This window comes from Phyllopteryx taeniolatus, chromosome 4, assembly GCF_024500385.1.
Source record: "Phyllopteryx taeniolatus isolate TA_2022b chromosome 4, UOR_Ptae_1.2, whole genome shotgun sequence".
NCBI lineage: Eukaryota > Metazoa > Chordata > Actinopteri > Syngnathiformes > Syngnathidae > Phyllopteryx > Phyllopteryx taeniolatus.
The window spans coordinates 5,380,187-5,404,219 of record NC_084505.1 but is presented as its reverse complement, the minus strand read 5'-3'; the positions used below and the strand labels follow the sequence as shown (position 1 = coordinate 5,404,219).

Here is a 24,033-nt window from a genome sequence, read left to right as displayed (position 1 = left end):
GTGAAAATTCACAACATAAGCAGTGGCGCCCATCTGTCTTGTAATCTCAGTTAAATCCCTGAAAAATGGCAGATTGTAACTCAAACAGCCTACTACCTTTACGTTTCCCAGCATTAATTGACTGATTTTTGTGCGTCCTGTCATGACAACTATGCATGACAGGTTTTGTGTCCAATCGGTTATACAATAATAATACAGCATGAGATATTTCCATTACTTCAATTGTGTTGAATTATATTGCATCTTAAATCTGGAATTATATTGCATCTTAAATGTTGAATTTTATAACATCTAAATTTGAGAGAATCATTTCAACTACTGTTGTCACGATACTAATCGTATCAGCTTTAGATTGGACCCAAACGCAGAGTGAAGCAGAGGGATGAAATTAGAATAGTTTATTGAAGGTTGGCTCAATGTAAGGATATCCAAGGCAAAATGGTGGACCGTCTGGACAAGGAGCGAGCAGGAAGCTGGGACGTGAGCAGGTGGGGTAGCTTGGCAGCGTGGCTGGAGCGGACGGCTAGGAGGTGGGCACGGGAGGAGCACTGGAGACGAAGGAGAACACGAGGTAAGAATGATTTCAGGAAAGTGAATGACTTGCGTACGAGCGTACGAGGGTCGGCCTGTGTACCACAACGTGTTAATACTCTGGCGATGGTTTCCTGGATCCGGCAGGCTTTTATGCAGGCAGTGATGAGTGCTGATAGAGGACAGGTGGGCGGCCAAGGTGGTGCTGATTGCTGGGTGAGAGAGAAAGAGAGAGAGAGAGAGAGAGAGAGTGAGAGGCGAAGGACGAAGCGGCACCCAAACTCCAAAAAAGGGGACTGCAGAAAACAACCATCACAACTGTACCCTCATCGATTCAAATCAAGTCAAATCCTGATCTTAAGGGATCTTGATATTTCTCCAAGGATGTCATAAAGCCATCCCCCTCCCTTGGTCCCTCACTCCATCCATCCCTTTTATATACCTCTTGTTCAGGGTCAAGGGGAGCTGCAGCTAATCCAAGTCAACTTCTGGTTAAAAGGTGAACTACGCTCTGGGCTTGTCGCACAATCACAGGGACCAACCATTCTGTCACGTACATGGTTAGGGCGAAGGCGAGGAACGCAAGGCAAGAACTTGGTGGACCCAATTGCAGGGAAGCAGGGAGGCAAGGCAGGAGTGCGGGAGTCTCAAAATAATAATATTTAATCTTCAAAAAAGGAAAACAAGGATATTGGATAAAGCAAAACTGAACGAAGTCCCACAACAGATAACAACCAAACCAAAGTAACAAAGAAAAACTTGAATATCTAAAACTGGAAACAAACTATGACCTGTCAGTAAGACGTGGAATAGATAGGGAAAATGACACCTGACAATGACATACCACAATGATAAAGACAACTGGCAACTATGACATGGCAAAGATATGACAACGACAATGAACTGACAAGAACTGAAAGAAACCAGGGAACTAAATACAAACAAATTGACGAGACAACGAGGAACACCTGGACAAGACATGAGTGGCTGGAGAGAGCTGATTGGTCGACCGCTGGACGAGCGCCGCCGGAGCCGGAACGGGAGCCTGGCGCAGCTGCCGAGGAGCCGGAACGGGAGCCTGCCGCAGCTGCCGAGGAGCCGGAACGGGAGCCTGCCGCAGCTGCCGAGGAGCCGGAACGGGAGCCTGCCGCAGCTGCCGAGGAGCCGGAACGGGAGCCTGCCGCAGCTGCCGAGGAGCCGGAACGGGAGCCTGCCGTAGCTGCCGAGGAGCCGGAACGGGAGCCTGCAGTCGCTTCCTCAGCCTGCCGCCATTGAGGTTAGGGAGTAAAGGGTACGGGAGTGGCAGAGTCCACAAGGTCTCAGGAAGGTGAACTAGGAAAAATGGCTGGTACTGAACATGGTGGCTTGGGGGCATGTTTGACTAGACGTGGTTAATTGGAGCCGTGGAACAACGTGTGGGAACAGGTGAAAAATTAAGTGACTTGTGAACAGGGGGGAAAAAAAACAAGGGCAAAATTTGACCTTTACTTGGGCGCCTCCGTTGGCCACCACACGGCGGTCCCGGGTAGATGGCCAAACGGGTGCCCAAGAAAAGGTCTGAGGGAAAGGATTTGGACTCACTGCGGTTGGAAACGGGGAGAGATGACAAAAACTGACGAGGACGGGATAAACTAGGGAAGGAACCAGAAAAATCTAAGTCCGTGTCAGAGTAAGAATCAGACAGGTTAACTAAATCGGGCCATCTTCACAATCAGAAAAATCAGAATCTAAAGAAACATGTGGATGTAAAATAGTAGGGCATGATGAATAACTAGGACAAGTGGGGGGACCCGATGAAAAGGACAGAAAAGACTGAACGATAGGTCTTACTGGAGGAGGGTAGGTATGGATGGCAGGCTGAGGACGGTGGGAGGCAGTTTGGTGGTGTCCAGGGTGACGCCATGTACTTCCCACTGGGTCCTGTTCTGGTCGGTTCGTTCGGTCACGTATGTGGTTAGGGCGAAGGAGAGGAACGCAAGGCAAGAACATGGTGGACCCAATTGCAGGGAAGCAGGGAGGCAAGGCAGGAGCGCGGGAGTCTCAAAATAATAATATTTAATCTTCAAAAAAGGAAAACAAGGATATTGGATAAAGCAAAACTGAACGAAGTCCCACAACAGATAACAACCAAACCAAAGTAACAAAGAAACACTCGAATATCTAAAACTGGAAACAAACTATGACCTATGAGTAAGATGTGGAATAGATAGGGAAAATGACACCTGACAATGACATACCACAATGATAAAGACAACTGGCAACTATGACATGGCAAGGACATGTGACAACGACAAAGAACTGAAAGAAACCAGGGAACTAAATACAAACAAATTGACGAGACAACGAGGAACACCTGGACAAGACACGAGTGGCTGGAGAGACCTGATTGGTCGACACAAAGTAGACGAGAACAGGTGGACACGACAACCTAATGAGCACACGACAAACATGGAACACAGGAAAAAATGGAACAAAACTAAACACAACCCAAACCAAAACACAGACCATGACACATTCACACTCACATTCCCATCGTGAGTGGGAAATGGACCCACACCGTGATGCAATAAATACAGTATATATTTAAATTAGGTGAGGGAGAATGGGCAAAGGAAACCATAGTATTTATTTATTTTTTTAAATATTTTGTCTGGTCCCTCACATATAGGACCTGCTTGTCTTTGGAGACGCTACCAGAGGCATAAAGCTCTCAACAACTGATCATCATAACTGATCATAACACATGTAACATCATAATAACAAATGATAATGTTGCTGTCCTTGCCCACCCTCCTGTGACAGAAGTGCTATTTAATTTGCACTCCAGACCTGCAGTTCTATGGTGGATTCAATGACGCGGCAACCTCGCAAAAAAGAACAACAGCAAAAAAACAACATTCATGCTTCTCTTGTGCTTCATCAGTTGGACTTAAGAAGGGCAATAGATCACCTCAGAAGCCATTTAACTGATTAATTTCCTGGCTAAAACAGCCAACAGCTGCTATAAACAATGAGACTGCCACAAACACGAACACTGAAACTGCTGTACTGTTAGACAAATTGTATCATCCACCCATTCCTTGTCATCCTTGGACTTTATATTTTTCCCTTTAAGGCTCTCCTCTCCCCACTTTTCTCATTGTGAAAATATTTGCACGGTGAAAAATCATTTGTATCTTTGAGGACTATTAGTTATCAAAGGTTTGAAGGCAGCCCATTGCTTGTGCTGTCACAATAATTTTCTTTTTAAGAAAGAGGAGAGGTTTTCTGTTTTGTATGTACATGTTTTAGTTGACCTCAATAGATAAACGTTGTTCTTCATAAACGACCAGATAATTTTGACGAACACAAGCAATTTCACAAGCACAACTTTCCAGAGGTCTTTTCTGGTCCATACGGTCTCATCAATGTGAGCACACAGGAATTACACTGACCAATGACACGCTCTCAAACATCCACATGATATGACTCAGCCAATCACATTGTTCATTAAAATCAGGAGTGGAGGGTGCGTGTGGCTGACACAGGCAAGCGGTGAGGAAGAAAGAATTGTAAACAGGCCATGTCCTTTTAAACGAGAATAAAGAAAAAGGGTTTTAAAACTGTCTATTCATGCAAATCATTGCTTTCCAATGAAAACAACATCTTTATTTTTTTCAGGAGCAATAAAAAGGTTTGCAGCAACGGTATTTCATAAATAACACAGCAGGAACAGCTGTTAATTAGATTCAGCACCAGAAACAAATTGGAATGTTGTATGTGAGAACTAGAGCTCGGGTTCGCTGTACAAATCCTCAATCGTTACTCACATTGAGAGTAACGAGTGATGAGCTAATCGCAATTGAACCGTTACTCCTTGAATTAGTCAGATGACGTCCAACAAATGAAAAATCTAATTTGATTATTTGAAAACTATTTATAGCCCCATTGTCCCGGTCTCAGTTTTTTTGGGGGGGTCACATATTTTGTGAAACCACCAGAGAAGACAGCTAATGCATTTTGGCTTACGCGCTTTAGCAACAGCGTTTCCCCTCTGGAAATACCTGTTGCCAAAAAAAATACTTTTTTTTAGTTTAAAAAACTAAACTCCCCCCACCCCCCGATCAGAACCCGAATGGCATTCTGTTATTGGACTTTTGTGCTCCCCACGGATTGTCCATAACGAACACCATGTTCAACCATAAAGGTGTCCACACGTGCACTTGGCACCAGGACACCCTTGGTCGTAGTTCAATTATCAACTTTGCGGTCGTGTCATTGGACTTGCGGCCGCATGTCTTGGACACTCAGGTGAAGAGAGGAGCGGAGCTGTCAACTGATCACCACCAATGGTGGGGGAAGATGCCAGTCCAACCTGGGAGGCCCAAGCGTATTGTGAGGGTCTGCTGGGAACGTCTGGCAGAATCCCCTGTCAGAAGGGGTTTCAACTCCCACCTCCGGCAGAACTTCACCCACGTCTCTGGGGAGGTGGGGAACATTGAGTCCGAGTGGACCATGTTCCACGCCTCCATTGGCGGTGAGGGATGCCCTCAAGCTGAAGAAGGAGTCCTATCGGGCCTTTTTGGCCTGTGGGACTCCTGAGGCAGCTGATGGGTACCGGCTGGCCAAGCGGAATGCAGCTTTGGTGGTTGCTGAGGAAAAAACTCGGACATAGGAGGAGTTCGGTGAGGCCATGGAGAATGATTTCCGAATGGCTTCTAGGAAATTCTGGTCCACCACCCGGCAGGAGGGGGAAGCAGTGCGCCATCAACACTGTGTATAGTGGGGATGGGGCACTGCTGACCTCGACTCGGGACGTTGTGAGTCGGTGGCGAGAATACTTTGAAGACCTCCTCAATTCCACCGACACGTCTTCCTATAAGGAAGCAGAGTCTGGGGTCTCTGAGGCAGGCTCTCCTATTTCTGGGGTTGAGGTCACCGAGGTGGTTAAAAAGCTCCACGGTGGCAAGGCCCAGGGAGTCGATGAGATTCGCCCGGAGTTCCTAAAGGCTCTGGATGTTGTGGGGCTGTCCTGGTTGATATGCCTCTGCAACATCGCGTGGACATCGGGGACAGTTCCTCTGGATTGGCAGACTGGGGTGGTATACCTGAGGGTGTGTTCAAACTATACGGGGGTCACACTCCGAAACCTTCCTGGTAAGGTCTATTCAGGGGTCCTGGAGAGGAGGGTCCGTCGGGAATCTTAGATTCAGGAGGAGCAGTGTGGTTTTCGTCCTGGCTGTGGAACAGTGGACCAGTTCTACACCCACGGCAGCGTCCTCGTGGGTGCATGGGAGTTCGCCCAACCAGTCTACATGTGTTTTGTGGACTTGGAGAAGGCGTTTGACCGTGTCCCTCGGGAAGTTCTGTGGGGGGTGCTTTGGGAGTATGGGGTGCCGAACCCCCTGATACAGGCTGTTCGGTCCCAGTACGACCAGTGTCAGAGTTTGGTCCGCATCGCCGGCAGTAAGTCGGACTCATTTCAGGTGAGGGCTGGACACTGCCATTCCTGCCCTTTGTCACCGATTCTGCTCATAACTTTCATGGACAAAATTTCTAGGCGCAGCCGAGGTGTAGAGGGGGTCCGGTTTGGTGGCCTCAGTATTGCATCTCTGCTTTTTACAGATTATGTGGTTCTGTTGGCTTTATCAAGCCGTGATCTCCAACACTCACTGGAGCGGTTCGTAGCCGAGTGTGAAGCGGCTGCGATGAGAATCAGCACCTCCAAATCTGAGACCATGATCCTCAGTCAAAAAAGGGTGGAGTGCCCTCTCCAGGTCGGGGATGAGAGCCTGCCCCAAGTGGAGGAGTTCAAATATATTGGGGTCTTGTTCACGAGTGAGGGAAGAATGAAACGGGAGATCGTTAGGCGGATCGGTGCAGGGTCTGCAGTAATGCGGACTTTCTATCGCTCCATTGTGGTGAAGAAGGAGCTAAGCTGAAAGGCAAAGCTCTCAATTTACCGGTCGATCTACGTTCCTACCCTCACCTATGGTCACGAGCTGCGGGTCATGACCGAAAGAACAAGATCCTGGATACAAGCGGCCGAAATGAGTTTCCTCCGCAGGGTGTCCCGGCTCTCCCTTAGAGATAGGCTGAGAAGCTTGGTCATCCGGGAGGGGCTCAGAGTAGAGCTACTGCTCCTCCGCAGTGAGAGGAGCCAGATGAGGTGGCTCGGGCATCTGATTAGGATGCCTCCCGGACGCCTTCCTGGTGAGGTGTTCCAGGCACATCCCACCAGTAGGAGATCCCGGGGATGACCCAGGATACGCTGGAGAGGCTATGTCGCTCGGCTGGCCTGGGAACGCCTCAGGATCCCCTCGGAAGAGCTGGAGGAAGTGGCTGGGGAGGCTGCTGAGGCTGCTGCCCCCGCAACCCGACCTCAGATAAGCGCCGGAAAACGAATGAAAAAGTATAGATATTTATTCTTTCATATTAATCAAACAAATGTTTCAGATATTAAAACAATTTCAATATCTCAAAAAGACAACCCACGTAAATATTAAGCGCAGTTTCCATATGACTTTTTTTTTCTATGAAGCCAAACTCATCTGGCCCTATGTGATTTATTTTCTTCCACTTGAATCTATCAACTGGTGTTGGCACCCTTGCCAGCAATACAGTAAATGATATAATGCCACATTCACACGATGCACGAAGTAAACTTTCGACTCGTGTCACTTGTACAAATTTGATCACGAGAGTATTTTCTCACTGGTAACTTTCATGCATTATGGCTCTGACTGTGGTTTGCCGGAGTACTATATTTTGAAAATGCCTTTGTAACCTTTTCCTTGTCATATACTCCCATGCAGTTCCATTATTGGAGCCTGAAGGGCGCTTGTGTCCTCTCTCTCTCTCCCCTCCCCTCTCTGTTTTTAGCACCTGTCTCCAATCAGCCTCATCACCACCGGTATAAAAGCCTGCCTGTTCCAGGAAATCCTCACCAAAGTTTTGCAGTTACTTCCAGCGGTACCACGGCCCATTTAGCTCCAAGTAAGCCATACTATTCCTCGTTCCCTTTTTTGACTCCTGTGTTTCCTTGTTCTCAGTTTTCCCGTGTTCCTGATCCACGTCACTCCTGCCACCAAGCCAGCCGCCTGTCCTCCCCACTGCCAACCCACCCAGGACCACCTCCATAACCTTTCCTCAATAAACTGTTCATCATTTTAGATCTGCCTTCGCCTGCTCTTGGGTCCAGCTACTCTCCATACGTGACAGAATACTTTGGCCATTGTGGACACAGCAACTCCGGAGGCACTGATGAACGCACTCACTCTCCCAGGAGCCCACATAGGAAGACAAGAAAAGACTCTCCAAGAACTCATGGAATCTCTACACTCCCTCACACAACAAGTATGCCTCCTTTCCTTGACGATGCTATCCAAACTTCCACCTGTAAGTACGCCTTCCGAGCCCGCAACCTCAGAGTTGCCTGCCTCCCATACAAAGAACCTCATGTCCCGCCGCCCGAGCCCTACTTCGGGGACCTAGGTGCATGTAGCCAGTTTTTACTCAATTTCTCACTTGTTTTCAACCTTCAACCATACAGTTATCCCACCGAACAATCCAAAGTAGCTTATGTCACTAACGTCCTCCGCGGCAAAGCAGTAAAATGGTCCACTTCCTTATGGCAAAACTCCTCCCCGGTATTCCACTCATTCGATTCCTTTTCCAACGAACTCCGTAAGTGTTTGATCACCCCGTTCAGGGCAAAGAAGCCACCCGTCGTCTCCTCACGCTCACGCAGGGTGCTAAATCAGTAGCGGAATATTCCGTTCCGGTTATTGGGGGGTGAATGTGGGTGGGATGACGCGGCACATAGGCGAATTTTTTCTCACGGCCTTTCCAAGCAGGATGAGGTAGCGGTCCGGGACGAGGATCTCATCGGCCTTTCTATCGTCTGGATAACAGACTGCGAGAGCGAACACGAGAGAGGGGGTTTCGCTTGCGCAAAAACCCTCCCAGTCCGAGCACCACGCCGTCAGCTTATCACCCGCCTCCCGCACCGTCTTCCGCACTTCCGTCATTCCCCGTAGCCACCGAAGAGCCCATGCAAATTGCAAAGACACGGTTAGATCCACAGGAGCGTCAGCGTCGTGTCATCCAGCGGCTGTGTATCTACTGCGGTCAATCTGGTCAGTTTATTTCCTTGTGCCCCCTCCGACCAAGGAGGGGGCACAACTTCATAAACTTCATAACCCTGCCATAGAATGGACACGTTTAGCTATAACAGGATGGAGCCCTCACTGGCACTCACACTGCCTGCGTTCTGCAATACCACCATCTGGAAACCCACCACCATCTGCCACGCCCGTTGGCCTCTCCCAAGTCCCTGAAGAATATCATGACCTCTCCACTGTTTTCAGTAAAAACCTGGCCGTTTCTCTACCCGCCCACCGCCCATGTGACTGCGCCATAAGTCTGCTGCCGGGGGCCCCTCTTTCCTCCAGCCATCTTTTCAACCGTTCCCGACCTGAGAAAAAGGCAATGGAGGACTATAGCTATGACTCACTGGCTTCCGGAATCATTCAACCTTCCTCATCTCCAGTAGGGGCCGTTTTTGTTTGTTTGTTTGTTGTTGCAAAGAAAGACACCACTTTCCGCCCCTGTATCGACTACCGTGGACATCACCATTAAAAACAAATCACCACTCCTCCTCATTGAGCCGTCATTTAAACCCCTCTGCGATCCCCAAATATTCACCAAGTTGGACCGACGAAAGGCCTACCACCTCATCTGTACCCGAGAGGGGGATGAATGGAAGACCGCTTTCAATACTCCTCTCAGACACTTTGAGTACTTAGTCATGTCATTCAGATTAACCAACACCTCTGCAGTCTTCCAAGCCTTCATCAAGCACGTTCTCCGTGACATGTTAAACCGGTTCGTTATTGTTTACCTGGACGACATCCTCATTTTTTCCTGCTCCCCAGATGAAGACCATGTTCACGTACGTAAGTCCTCCAGTGGCTCCTTGAAAACCGTCTGTACGTCAAACCAGAAAAATGAAAATTCCACCTCTCCTTCGTACATTTCCTCGGCTACATTATTGCCAAAGGTCAATCGTAACCAGACCTCGCCAAAATCCAAGCAATCATAGACTGGCCAATTGCCACCACCCAGAAAGGGCTGCAACGTTTCCTTGGATTCGACAACTTCTACCGCTGCTTCATCTGCAATTACAGCAAGGTTGCACTTCCCATCACCAGCCTCACATCCAACAAGTCTCCCTTTCAGTGTACCGCGGCAGCATCCCAAGCCTTTGAGCAACTCAAAACTCTTTTTACCAGTGCTCCCATCCAACGCCACCCAACCCCTCCCTCTAGTTTGTGGTCTAGGTTGACGCCTCGGACACAGGGACAGGGGCTGTCCTCTTGCAGCGGGACCCCATGACCCAGAAACTCCACCCCTGTGCTTTTTTTCCCCGTTGCCTCTCCCCTCCCGAGAGGAACTACGACGTCGGCAACCGAGAGCAACTGGCCGTTGTGTGGGCCTTGGAAGAGTCGAGGCACTGGCTGGAGGGAACTGAACTTCCATTTATCATTTGGACTGACCACAAGAATCTCTCCAACGCCGTACCGCCAAACGCCTCAACCCTCGACAAGCTTGCTGGGCTCTCCTTGTACAGGTTTAATTTCAGCCTCTCCTTCCGTCCTGGATCCCGAAACAGCAAACCAGATGCCCTATCTCGAATTTTCTCACCCCCCTGCAGTCCAGAAGAACCAAAACCCATCCTTCCTTCCTCGTGCTTCGTCGGAGCAGCCACTTGGAAAATTGAACAGGTGGTTAAGGAGGCTCAAAAGACTCACCCGGATCCCAAGACCAGCCCTCCAAACCGCCTTTTCGTACCTGATTCCGAACGCTCTGCCGTTCTCCATTGGGCTCACAACTCCAAACTCACCTGTCATCCCGGCATCACCCGCACCATTCAGTTCATCCGGCAGCATTTCTGGTGCCCCAGCCTTGTTCAAGACACCTGGGAGTTCGTCCAAGCCTGCTCCGTCTGTGCCCGAGGGAAGTCTTCACACCTGCCCCCAGCTGGGCTGCTGCGTCCATTTCCTATCCCTAGCCACCCTTTGTCCCATATCGCTCTGGACTTCATTACCAGTCTACCACCTTCTAAAGGTAACCCTATCATTCTCAGTATTGTCGATCACTTTTCCAAATCTGTCCATTACCCCTCCCCAAACTGCCATTCGCCTTCGAAACTGCTAACCTCCTTGTCCAGCATGTCTTTAGACTCCACGTATTCCCATCGATATTGTCTCTGACAGAGGTCCTCAGTTCTCATCCCTGGTATGGAAGGAATTCTGCAAAGCGGTGGGCGCAGCAGCCAGCTTGTCGTCAGGATATCATCCGCAGACCAACGCTCAGACGGAGCGGGCAAACCAATCCCTAGAATCAGCCCTCCATTGTGTTGCCGTACGCAACCCCTCCTCCTGGAGTTCATTCCTCCCGTGGATTGAGTACAACCACAACTCCCTCACTAGTTCCGCTACCGGTATGTTCCCATTAATGGCTTGCTATGGTTACCAACCCCCATTATTCAAAGAACAGGAGCAGGGAGTGGCAGTCCCCGCTGTCAAGGATCATCTCCGGAGAATCCAGGCAGTGTGGAAAGACGTCCGAACGCCGTTGACCGTGTCCGCCGCACGCAATAAACAGCTCGCGGACCGTCATCGCTCCCCGACGTCCGAATACAAGGTGGGCCAATCTGTCTGGCTTTCTTCTCATGACCTCCCGCTTCAAACTGAATCCCGTAAACTCACTCCCCATTTCATTGGCCCTTTCCCAATTACCAAAATCATCAATACCCCTTCCGTCCAGTTGAAGCTTCCACAGTCCTTAAAGATTCACCCAACCTTCCACGTCTTGTTGCTCAAGCCTGTCTCCACCTGCGCCCTAAGCCCTCCGTCCGAACCACCTCCACCCCCCCCGGATTATTGACGACCATCCGGCCTTCACGGTGTCGCGCATCCTCGACGTGAGGTCTTGGGGGAGGGGGTTCCAGTACCTGGTTGAGTGGGAAGAGTACGGGCCGGAGAAGCGGTCTTGGATTTCCCGGAAGCTTATACTCGATCATACCCTTTTGGACGACTTCTACGCGGCTCACCCGGGGAAGCCTGGTAGGATGCCGGGAGGCCTCCGTTGAGAGGGCGGTGCTGTCATATACTTCCCTGCAGTACCATTATAGGAGCCTGGAGGGCGCTTTGCGTCTTTTCTCCCCCCCCCCCCCCCCCCCCCCCCCACCCCTCCCATCTCTGTTTTCAGCACCTGTTTCCAATCAGCCTCATCACCATCGGTATATAAGCCTGCCTGTTCCAGGAAATCCTCGCCAAAGTATTGCAGTTACTTCCAGCAGTACCACGGCCCATTTACCTCCAAGTAAGCCACACTATTCTTCGTTCCCTTTTTTGACTCCTGTGTTACCGTGTTCCTGATTCACATCACTTCTGCCACCAAGCCAGCCGCCTGTCCTCCCCACTGCCTCCCACCTATCCACACCACCACCTGCGAATGCACCCAGGACCACCTCCATAAACTTTCCTCAAACTGTTCATCATTATACATCTGCCTCCGCCTACTCTTGGGTCCAGTTGCTCCCCATTCCTGACTGATAGATTTCAATCACTTTCCTTTATGTTCTTAATTTCTTTGGAATGTGGCAAGATGCATTTCTTTTTTAGATTGTGCAGGATATTTTTGTTTTTCTAACAGTTACTTTTTAAGTGATTTCTTGATTGAACAAATCTGGCAGTAACCAGGCATGGCTGTGGCCAGTGAAAATGAACTCATCTTTACAAAACTGGGACCATTTTCAATTATGATTTAACAAGGGCAGGCAATTACCTTTTCACATCGGCCCAGAATTCCCCTTCAATAAATAAAATTATCATTATAGAAACTGCCTTTTGTATTTAATTTGGTTGTCTATGAAGATATTAAAATTGCCTTGATGATATAAAACCTTTGAGTGTGACAAATAGCCCAAAAAAAAATATCAGAACTCAGGAATGGGGCAAATATGTTTTCACGTCCCTGTTCTTCATTATCATCATCTTCTAGCAGACTTACTGTGCTGGTTCAACACAGTATCACAATGTGATCATATTTCATCAGCTGAATTTTAATACACTATGTAATGAGAGCTTAGTGGGATTTTAATGAGATGCAGATGAGCTAGCTGACCCTCTTTTAAGGTACATCTCTTCAGTTACGGATGTGTGTGAGGGGGAATTAAGGTAGAAACATTGCACCGATGTGATTGTAGAGGATAAGCACAGTCATATTTCTAAAGAAAATGAAAAATCATCACATTCACTGCACTCTGACTATGCGCGACACATGAGGGAAGATACAGTGTCTTTCCCCTTCATAATCGTAACTTTAGTTTGGCACTTAGATTTTTTTGTACGACAGTTATCTGACTGATCTTTTCCTTTTCTTTTTTATTTTTTTCATTTTATTTTTTACATCAGGCTGACGGTAACAAAGTACACAGAATATTTCTTTAACTTGGCAAATACAGTTCACCAAGTACACTAAAGCTGGAGATTGATCATTATCATAACAGAAATACAGATACTAACTTAGAGCATAAGAACATTAACCCAAACACTCACTCACTAATTAACTCCGGACATCATATCCTTATATCAATATTGTGAAACCCCTTCTCCAAAACGATTGGTAAAAAAACATTATAATTCTCCTTAAGGGAAGAGTTTTGGTTGAGCTGTTGGATTATACGACATTGATTTTTCACAGGGCTGCCTAATAAATTAGGAAGATAGGCATCTAGAACTATATGCGCATAGTTTTTCCATTGTTGTTTATTTACAGAAAATTATGCATGTGTGCAGAAAATCTGTTAGAAAATTACATTAACCAAATAGGCCATTGACTTACACCACTGTAACGAAGTGTATCTTGTTTAGTATTATGTAAATAGATAAAAATGTGTACATTAATCACACATCCTATCCACTTCAATGTACAGTAGGTACAGACAGAATTTGTCACTGCGTGGTACCCAGGAAACCTGCAAAAATGGTGTGTAACGGGCAAAGATCTAAACTGGGGTGGGCAGTGAGTGGTAATAAAATAATTGTTTTTGTAATAAAACACCTTAAGTTATCATAAAATGAATCACTCATATCAAGGCAAAATGACTTGTTATTGTGAAAGTCTGATGCTGCCTGTGCCCAGTGGCCCTTAAACTCTCATCACTGATCAGACAGCCCAGTACTGCTGCATGGTACATAATAATCATCCATCCATTTTCTGAGTCGCTTATCCTCCCAAGGGTCGCGGGAGTGCTGGAGCCCATCCAGCTATCTTTGGGCGGGAGGCGGGGTACACCCTGAACTGGTTGCCAGCCAATCGCAGGGCACATAGAAACAAACGACCATTTGTACTCACATTCACACTTACGGGCAATTTAGTCTTCAATCAACCTACCATGCATGTTTTTGGGATGTGGGAGGAAACCGGAATGACCCGGGGAAAACCCACGCAGGCACGGGGAGAACATGCAAACTCCACACAGGCGGGGCCGGGGATTGAATTCCGGTCCACAGAAATGTGAGGCAGACGCTCTAACCAGTCGACCACCGTGCCGCCCACATAATAATCAATACTATAAAATATCCCTTACCCGTAGGGAGTTTGATCTTCTAAAGCTCGTTATTGGGGACAAAATCAGATGTTTGGGATACGTTTGTTGGCATCTAAAACAGAGTTAATTACATTCTCCGTCACTGTCATCTTTTTCTATAAATAGTATGCCATATAAAGTGCGGAGAAAACATTGCTAGTAATGCTACATTTACACTATGTTCCTGGCGGCCATAGCAGTCCAGTTTAGCAATTTTTTTCTTCCAAATTTAAGTCTTCCAAGTCTTCTTACAGTCTATCACAGCTTCTGTTACAGGCTGTGGGGGGGTCTGAGCTGCTGAGTCATGGAGGCTGAAAGGCGCATTATATTTCGGTCTGCGGTTTACCACTAATGCCAGCATGTTTCCTCCCACTTTCATGTTCGTCATGTTCCGTCAAGGATGAAAGGTTGTCTCCGGGAAGCTTTGGAGCACATTTGGTGCCCCGGCAGAGTCGAATGAAGATCCCTGCCTTGCCCTCATCCAGAGTGAGCATCAGCGGGGATGCGGGTGCATGTACTCTACTGCCTCCCAATAGATGTTTAACATTAGTTTTCCGTCAACAACTAATTCACTCATCCAACTCTCGTACCAAAACACGCAAATCCCCCCCATATACAATGCAAAGTGAGCTCGTTAGAGGGTCTCTCTCTCTCTCTCTCTCAGGCACACATTCAGCATTAAGGGCTCTATTTTCATCAACTGCACATCTGCAATAGAGTGCAAAAACTGCTGTATCTTGATTTTCATGTAAGCGCGAGGCTTGCTGCACGTTTGCCAATTTGGCAGACCGTTCTTGCCAATGAGCGTGTGCACTTTGACGTCTGCTTGGCACATGTAACAATTTGGTGGCTGAAAGTCAGTCTAAACTTATGCCTGCTCAGACCACGTCTAACTTTTGGTGCACATGGTCTAACACAAATTTGGTAAATTTGATTGAGATCTGTGATCTCCTCCCTAGCCAACTTTTCATTATATCCCCATGGAGGTCTGCTTGCAGTTCCGTTTAAACGTACTTTTCACACTTCAACCACCTGGACTCGGGAAAATGTGTTTAAGTCAGTCAGTGCACCACTCACGTGCAGTAATTTAGGGAATGAGAGGAGCTGCTTCGATTGAACAGGATTGAAGTTGGCTGTAATCTCAGAGAAACATTAATTAAAAATGTAAAAGTGTAGAAAAGTGTTAACCATTTTAAAACATAAAACTATAAAACATTAAACTAAACAAAATAATGTATGTGTATGGTGATGTAATGCAGTCTTACTCCTTTCTATGTGAGTGCGCTTTATATGGGGTGCTGTTTGTAAAGCGGCTCCCTCTGAAAATAACTGCAACATTTTGTCACATTTAGTTTCAAACAGTGAAACGGGTGTGAATTTTCGAGAGTCACTCTTCTGCACATTTAGAACTATATTTGTCAACTCTATTGTTAAATCGAAATATTAAATTTTGCAACTAAATCATAACTGTAAATGTAAATTTAAATATAAATCTTAAATCTAAATGTTAATTATATCTAAATATAAAACTTAAATCTAAATGTTAAATATATATATATAAATGTTAAAATATTAAATATATATCTAAATGTCCATCCATTTTCAACACCGCTTATCCTTAGGGTCACAGGGCACTGGAGCCTATCCCAGCTGACTTTGGGCAAAAGGCGGATTACACCCTGAACTGGTCGCCAGTCAGTCACAGGGCACATATAGACACAGACAACCATTCACACCATCACTGAGTGGGAACTGAACCCACGCTGCCCGCACCAAAGTCAGGTGAGTGTACCACTACACCATCAGTCACCTATATCTAAATGTGAAATGCTAATTCTAAATGGTAAATATATATGTAAATGAACAGTCGAATGTAAATGTTCAATTTTTAGCTAAATGTTAAATGCTAAATATAAATGTTAAATGTTAAATCTAAATGGGAAATACATATCAAAATGTTAAATCTATATCGAAATGTGAAGTACATTTCTAAATGTTAGCTGTTATATCTAAATGTTAAATCTATTACTAAATGTTAAATGTATATCTAAATGCTGAATGCAAATGTTTAATATATAGATAAATGTTATTTATATATCCATCCATCCATTTTCTGAGCCGCTTCTCCTCACTAGGGTCGCTGGCGTGCTGGAGCCTATCCCAGCTCTCATTGGGCAGGAGGCGGGGTACACACTGATCTGGTTGCCAGCCAATCGCAGGGCACATAGAAACAAACAACCATTTGATTGAAACCCACTCCTCAGGACTGTGAGGCAGACGCTCTAACCAGTCGGCCACCGTGATGCATGGCGGCACGGTGGCCGACTGGTTAGAGCGTCAGCCTCACAGTTCTGAGGACCCGGGTTCAATCCCCGGCCCCGCCTGTGTGGAGTTTGCATGTTCTCCCCGTGCCTGCGTGGGTTTTCTCCGGGTACTCCGGTTTCCTCCCACATGCATGAATTGGAGACTCTAAATTGCCCGTAGGCATGACTGTGAGTGCGAATGGTTGTTTGTTCCTATGTGCCCTGCGATTGGCTGGCAACCAGTTCAGGGTGTACCCCGCCTCCTGCCCGATGACAGCTGGGATAGGCTCCAGCACGCCCGCGACCCTAGTGAGGAGAAGTGGCTCAGAAAATGGATGGATGGATATATATATATATATGTTTATTCTATATCTAAATGTTAAATATATATATATAAATGTTAAAGCTAAATGTTTCGGTTGGAACTAAATATTTAGCTAAAGTGCAAATCCAAACTGCCGACACATCACCTTTTCTTTGTTAAAAGAAAAGGTAATGTGACACATTGGTAAACATGAACCTCTCCCAGCTTTTCTGGAACGTGTTGCAGCCATAAAATTCTAAGTTAATGATTATTTTCTAAAAACAATAAAGTTTATTAGTTTGAACATTAAATATCTTGTCTTTGTAGTGTATTCAATTAAATATAGGTTGAACATGATTTGCAAGTTATTGTATTCTGTTTTTATTTGTTTAACACAACGTCCCAACTTCATTGGAATTGGGGTTGTAGTAAAGGTAATTATCCTCAAATATTTGATATGTCTCTGTCTCTTCTTTAATGCCACACATAGTTATATACCATTTTTGTAAATTGTTTTGCAAGGTGATGGTGTTATTAAGCGGTGGATTAGGTCACTGAAGACCCAGGATTGAAACACACTGCCCACCACTGCAATTAAACCTTAACATGTGTGATTATTGTGCAGGGTGAATGGTTCTGTGGTGTAAAAAACAGTAAACATAAGAAAATTAATTCAATTAACAAAAGATCATGGAGCGGCATCAAATTTATTTGTCAAAATTATTAGTAACATGCTATTTTCTGTATCAAGATTGGACTGCTGGGACTCAGCATTTGTATTGAAGCATTTGACTCAACTTAGTGAAGAAACTAAAAAAAACTCCTACAACATTTTTATTCTGGATTTGAATTTTTTTTTTCTTCATATTTGTTGCAGGCCTCCACATTTCATGGAAATCAGTCATGTAGTTTTTGTGAAATCTTTCACATACCAAAAACACCAACTAAGAAATGGTAATCAAAAATCCCATTACCTTTGCACAAGTCATAATTAAAATGTAGGGCATGCATGCCAGAGATTCCGTAATGATAACCATAACCCTAAAATGTCACTCATCCAGGTCATGTTAATGACGAGTTGAATGGGGATGTGTTTGGAGACTCTTTATTCTTTGTAGCTATAGGCACAATGTCCGAATTTCAGTTATTTTTCTCTCTCTCTTGAGAAGAGCTTGTACGGGTCCAATTTGTAAAAGTGAGTTGATTGTGTAGGAATTCATAAAATAACACTGTTTTGTCAGCATTGTAATACCGACAGGATCATCATCTGACCATCTAAGACGAATAAGTAGAGGGGGTCTCCTGCCTGCTTTTTCGAGGGCTGCATATCCTCAGCCATAGTTTCTGTGCTCATGGAGGGGGAAAAAATCATCAGCAGTCATCGTTTTCCTGAGATGCTGAATGGCTTTTACCACTGCTTTTGCATTTTGACATAAAGCATCACAGCAAGGTATGAAGTGCACAGTCGCTGATAAAATAACCTCCAGTTATTTAATCATCAGACTATCATTATCCCCAACCTCAGCCCACACTCAATGACACCCTCAGAACTATACTGCTTTTGCAAAGCTGGCAGCATTCCAAAAGATGACACTCACCTCTCATTGCCTCCTCTTTCCACTGTCATCAGTAAGGTGCTAAAGAGCTGTTAAAGCCTGCACATCCACATGGAAAAACAAGCTCTTACACAGGAGGCATCACTAAGTAAGATAGTTAACATTCCCCCACCACATATACGCACACCTACACACAGAAACCTACACAAACACACACACGCACAATTGGGAGATTAAAGATGTGTGCTCATTTTCTACAGATCACCAGACAACGCATTTCTTTGGTGGCAGACCACATAATGGGAGAAAAATAAAGTCCTGTTCTCCATCATAATTGCTTATTATTATAATTATCATCAGTATCATTAAGAAGGAGACTACTAATTGTATCATTATTTTTGTGTGCATTTTTCTCTCATACCTTCCACCCTATCGCCCCATCCTTAAACTTTACTTTCAACAGTTCCAAACATAGCACCTTTCAAACTAAAAAAGCATCACTAAGTGGGGGGAACATGGAATAAAAAACAAATAAGGTATAAAATGGTTTTCAGAAACAGATAAAAGCTAAACTTAAACGGTTGGTCCTGAGCCTCCTTTTAAAAAGGTAGCCAGCCATTAGAATACCAGGAACAACTCACCTGAGGGACATTTACACCAACCAACCCAGGAACTTTGAGTTCCTGGTAGCCAAAGGTTCCTGTGGCCCATGTGGTTTGTGTTTCTATCGCACTTATTAATTCAGGGGAAAACAAAGCAAAGCAAAGCAAATTTATTTATATGGCGCCTTTCATACACAAGGTAACGCAATGTGCTTTACATGATTAAAAGCATTTAAAAACAAAGAAAAAAACAGCTTACAAACACAACTACAGCAAACAGAGTGCATGTATTGTTGAAGTTCTTACTGATGATTTCAGAAAAGTGTTGCTGTCTAGCCCTGACTAACTCTTGGTTAAAATTTCCTACACTTTGATTTAGAGGTCTTTACCATCATTGTGCTCCACCACTGTGTTCTAGGTCACCTCAAGATTGTCTTGGTTTTACTAGGAGCGACAGCATTCATGACATTTGAGATTTTCCAGGTGAAATTATCCAAAAGATCATCAACTGTCTCAGCAGTCACAATTCGTGGCACAGCTATAGTCTCCATAAACTTAGTGGCAGTACTCTCATTTATGTACCTTTTCTTAATAGACATAGAGGTTGTCTGAAATTTTGGAAGAATCTGTAATTCAAAGAATACACAAAAATGGTCAGAAATAGCCATATCCTTAATGTCAATTGATAGAGTTTCAACATCCTTTGAGATGACCAGGTCTAACATGTGACCTTGAGTGTGGGTTGGACTCTTAATATGTTTAGAGAGGTCAAATGTGTCTCGTATAGCAGAGTTCTTTAGATTTTTTTTCCATGTTATTGTCAACATGAATGTTAAAGTCTCCGGTTATAACAAAGTAGTTGTAGTCAGTACAAATAACTGACAGCAGTTCTGAAAAATCCTCCATAAATTTTCTATTGTATCTTGGAGGTCTATAAATTATTAAAATAATAACTTTTGGGTCACCTTTAACTGAAAAACAGAGATATTCAAAAGAGCTAAAGTCACCCAGTATAATTTCTTTACACTGAAATAATGACTTAAAAATACAGTAACAGCAATACCGCCACCTTTTTCCCCTATTCAACACTTGTTGATAAAATTAACATTTGCTGGTGTTGCCTCATTTAAAATGGTATTACAGCTACTTTCTGTTAGCCCCATTTCATTTAGTAGCAAACATTCCAGATTATAGTTTGTAATGATGTCATTAATCAACATTTATTTATTACCCAGTGACCTGATATTGAAAAGAGCTAGTCTCGCAGAGATAACTGGAGACAATGATTTGATAGATACACATTTTATCCTCACTAAGTTTTTACTTCTACTTTTTTTCTGCCGTATTTCTTTGACCAACTTTCTGTCCCTTGCAATTACAGGGATGAAAAATGCCTGATCTCCATAAGGGTCTCACTTATTCTGGAAAAGACCCTGCAGATATCAGTGAGATTTGCAGATAAGATTGTTCGAGGATGGAGGAGTGGCCCTTCCCATCTTACCGGACGGTGGTTTCAGGCGAGGGGGGTTGGGAGGAAGATCTTGGCGTAGTGTGCGCTGGATTCCAATATTGACAATAGCCTTCATCCTGTCCGTCACAGCTAACAGGGCATTTAGGCTAGTAGAGAGTAAGTTTTGCATTGGGCTTTGCTCCAATGGGGCAGGGAGGGGTTTGCGAGATTCAAAGTGCTGCCTCATCTCATTCCTCATTCGTTCCTCCGATGGATGTTTGGATGACTGTGATGAATCCATCTGCGCCTTGTGTCACCTTATCTCTTGTTCCTCCGATTGTTTGGGAAGAACTGTATCTTTTTGTCCTTTAGCTGTGTCAACAAGGCCAATGTTTTCCTTTTGGTCCGTTGAATGACGTACACAGTAAAAAATGTTGGCAGCCAATAACTTAACCCCTTGTCTATTTAGACAGAAACCGTCTGCCTTGTAAAGATGTCTGCGCTCCCAAAAAAACGCAGAAATTGTCAATGAAACTCACGGATAGTGCAGTACACACTTCTTTGATCCACTTATTTAATTGACTGAGCCTACTGAAACATTCATCTCCAAATCGTACCATTGAGAGAGGTCCACATTATGAAAACCTCAGCATCCAAACATTGCACTTTTGTGAGGAGATCAATGAAATCTCGCTTCAGTACCTCTGATTGCTGCTTGACAACATCCAGAGCCCCTGTGTGTATAATCACAGATTTCACAGTTAGGTACTCATTCGTGTTCTCCAGGATTTTAGCAGACACCATGTCATTGGTAAAACACAGTACTTTGGTGTTCTCACTGCAAAACCGTTTCACATCCTTGACAGACACATCACCAACTATTAAGGTTCGGGGTGCCATTTGTTCCTTGTCTATCACGGCCGCTCACTCGGGGGTTGTAGAAGCACGCAACGCAGGCCAGCCGGATTCCTCGGTAATCTGCTGGTGTTGTGTTCTCCCTTTTAAATGTTGTCTCATATCTTTGGGCTTTGCTCCCAGTAAATTCCAGGGAGAACTGCTGGATGAGCCATTAGCATTTCCACAGTCCACATCCGTTCTCTTTGTTGAGCTAAGTGGCTGTCTGTTAGCACACTTCTGCTCACCATTTTGAGACATCGGTAGAGTGATTTCAATCCCCAACTGTCCATTTACATCCACAAACAATTCAAGATGGTGGATTTTCATTTCCAGGACCAACATTCTCTGTAGCAGTCTGTGATAGTCCTCAGTATAATAGAGAGGCATCTTGTTGCTGGTCTCGTTGCCAATAGCAGGCCTGTGATAATTAGCAGGCCACGCTCACGCGGCTAAAATATCCAGGAGTCGCTTCTTCCAGTTTCTTTGGAAAAAAAACAAACTTATCAGCAAGAAAAATTCAATCCGAGGTGAAGCAAGCAGAACGAGAAGAAAAGCGTCTGAACCGTACGAGAGTCAGTTAGCTTAAGCAAATAAGGCTGATGTTGCTCAATACTGACACTAATCCTATCATATTTAAAGAAATTAAAATGATGGTATTTCAAGCTTTTAAGTTAATGTCCTATTTTATACCTTAATCTAAATTTCAGCCTCAAAGCTTTTCACAAACCTGTGAAGCTAGGTTCACCTTTGCATGACATTTACATCAGTCCAACTTCCTGCTTGCTCCCCTAACGTTATTTGGTATGATTATATCCCTGTGACACTGATTTCATTTGAGAGGTGTTGCTTGAGGATTGGTGGTGATTCTATTTGAATTGATGACGTCATTGCGCATTTCACGCAGCGTATGCATCTCATAGGGCAGCCGGCATTCACACAACGACTGGTATTATCTAGTATAAGTGTATACATATATATAGTGCTATTAATATGGTAAGACACACTAACTATTCTGAGTAAAGGATTTTTTATACTCGCGCGGACGGTGACCGTGCTGACGTCACTGCGGCTGTCCTTTATAGCCTTTATACCCGATCGCAACCCACGCGCGCTGTTTTGAAAGTATGCTACAGTTCTCCTCCAAGTCGGGGGTGTCGCTACGGCTGGTATTGGATAGGAGACCACAGGGTGGAGTTTCCTCTGCATTTTTTTTTTGCCATTTCCGGTAGCCGTTTTTACTTTCCTTTTAGTAACAAGGAACAAAGCAACAACAATGGCGACCACGACAGAACAAATGGACCAAGATGACCAGATGATACGTTTAATCATGCTTCAAAATTGATCGAGAAGGCGGCGACATAGATGGTATGTAGAATCAATGAGCACGCTGGTACATCATCACAGCATGTGACTAAAACGGACCAATCACGAGAGATGATCTCTGCGGCGTTCGACGTGCAGCTATTTTTGTCGGGTGCGCAGACGTGCTGCGTGGGGCAATTCGTCGGTCACGTAATGCAATGCGGGCTTTGTCGGCCGCGCGACCGTGGGAGTCCTAAACAGGCCTTAAGGGTGTCAGATAGCCACCAAGAGCAGCAGTAAACACGACTAAAAATGAAACCTTTTTAACTATAAACGACTTGAGAAGACACCACTTTAAAAGAGAATAGCCGCTCACATACCTTTTATGGACCTTTTATTCACCATGTGCTATGATGTAATGTAATAAACTTGTTACTGTATTACATTGTACAGTTTGTGTATGTATTTGCTTCTACTTTGCTTTGTTTTACTCTGCTGTGTGCAGTCAGGGTGGGATTACAAATACCTGATGTGGATAAGGTTCAGTAAATAAATAAATAATACATGACTTCATGGACATCTCTTAGTCAGTTTTTAAATTCAGCAGTGTGAAGTATTTGATATCTGTGTATCTGTTAGCCTGAAAAAAAAACAGACTGTACATTCCAAATATGTATTTGTGATCAGAGTTTTTTTTTTTTTTTTTTTCCCCCTCGCAACTGACTGGAGTGTCACCGCCGGCCAGCCATTTTACTTCAAGCCTTGCGTAACACTGCATAATGGCGGCTCCATGAATGAAAAAGTAAATGCCTACAGAGTTCTGTCAACCAATCAACATTCGTCAGCACAGCCCGCCCCCTCAAGAGTTCACGGTAGCTCTCGGAAGACCCTACCTGCCAGGGGGAACCTTCCATATCCTGATAGTTTTTTTTTCCTGGTGGGGACACAGCAACCACGGTAGCTAGGGAAGTTCCTGCAAAGGTTCCTGCGGTGGGAAAGCCCCGATAGGACGCACTAAAAAATCTGTAATACCTAAAAGTAAATAATCACACTATCACCATTATATAATAATATGGAAATTCTCCCAAATGTCAATAACTGTACAGTATATTCTTTAAGTGTCTTTTAGATAATTATGTGCTTCTGTTTTATCTCAATGCTGCAAATTATGAGATGCCTCACTGATAAGAATTGTTCCTGTGACAGTAACAATGAAGTTCTTTTGTATTCTATTCTGTTTGGGATATTTGATTTTTTTGTGTATTTACAAATGTTTGGTTATGTGTTTTATGATGACTGTTTTTGGTGTTATTTATTCCCCGACATTTGGCCATAAAGTCAGTTTGTCAAAATATGTTCCTTTTAGACAAATATTTATAGAGTAGATCAAGATGAAATATAGAAATGCCACGTGGTAGGAAACATTATAAACAATTTTAAAATACCAGT

The 24,033-nt window shown here is 44.7% G+C and overlaps 1 long non-coding RNA gene across 1 annotated transcript; it reads right to left on the bottom strand.

Moving 5' to 3' along the window:
- Positions 1-411: 411 nt before the first annotated feature.
- On the bottom strand, positions 412-2,787 carry LOC133477411 (uncharacterized). Its single transcript, XR_009788347.1, has 4 exons — positions 2,769-2,787; positions 1,500-2,591; positions 635-743; positions 412-548 (listed from the first exon to the last, which is right to left on the bottom strand). It is a non-coding gene; the product is annotated as an uncharacterized LOC133477411 (long non-coding RNA).
- Between the last annotated feature and the right edge of the window lie 21,246 nt (positions 2,788-24,033).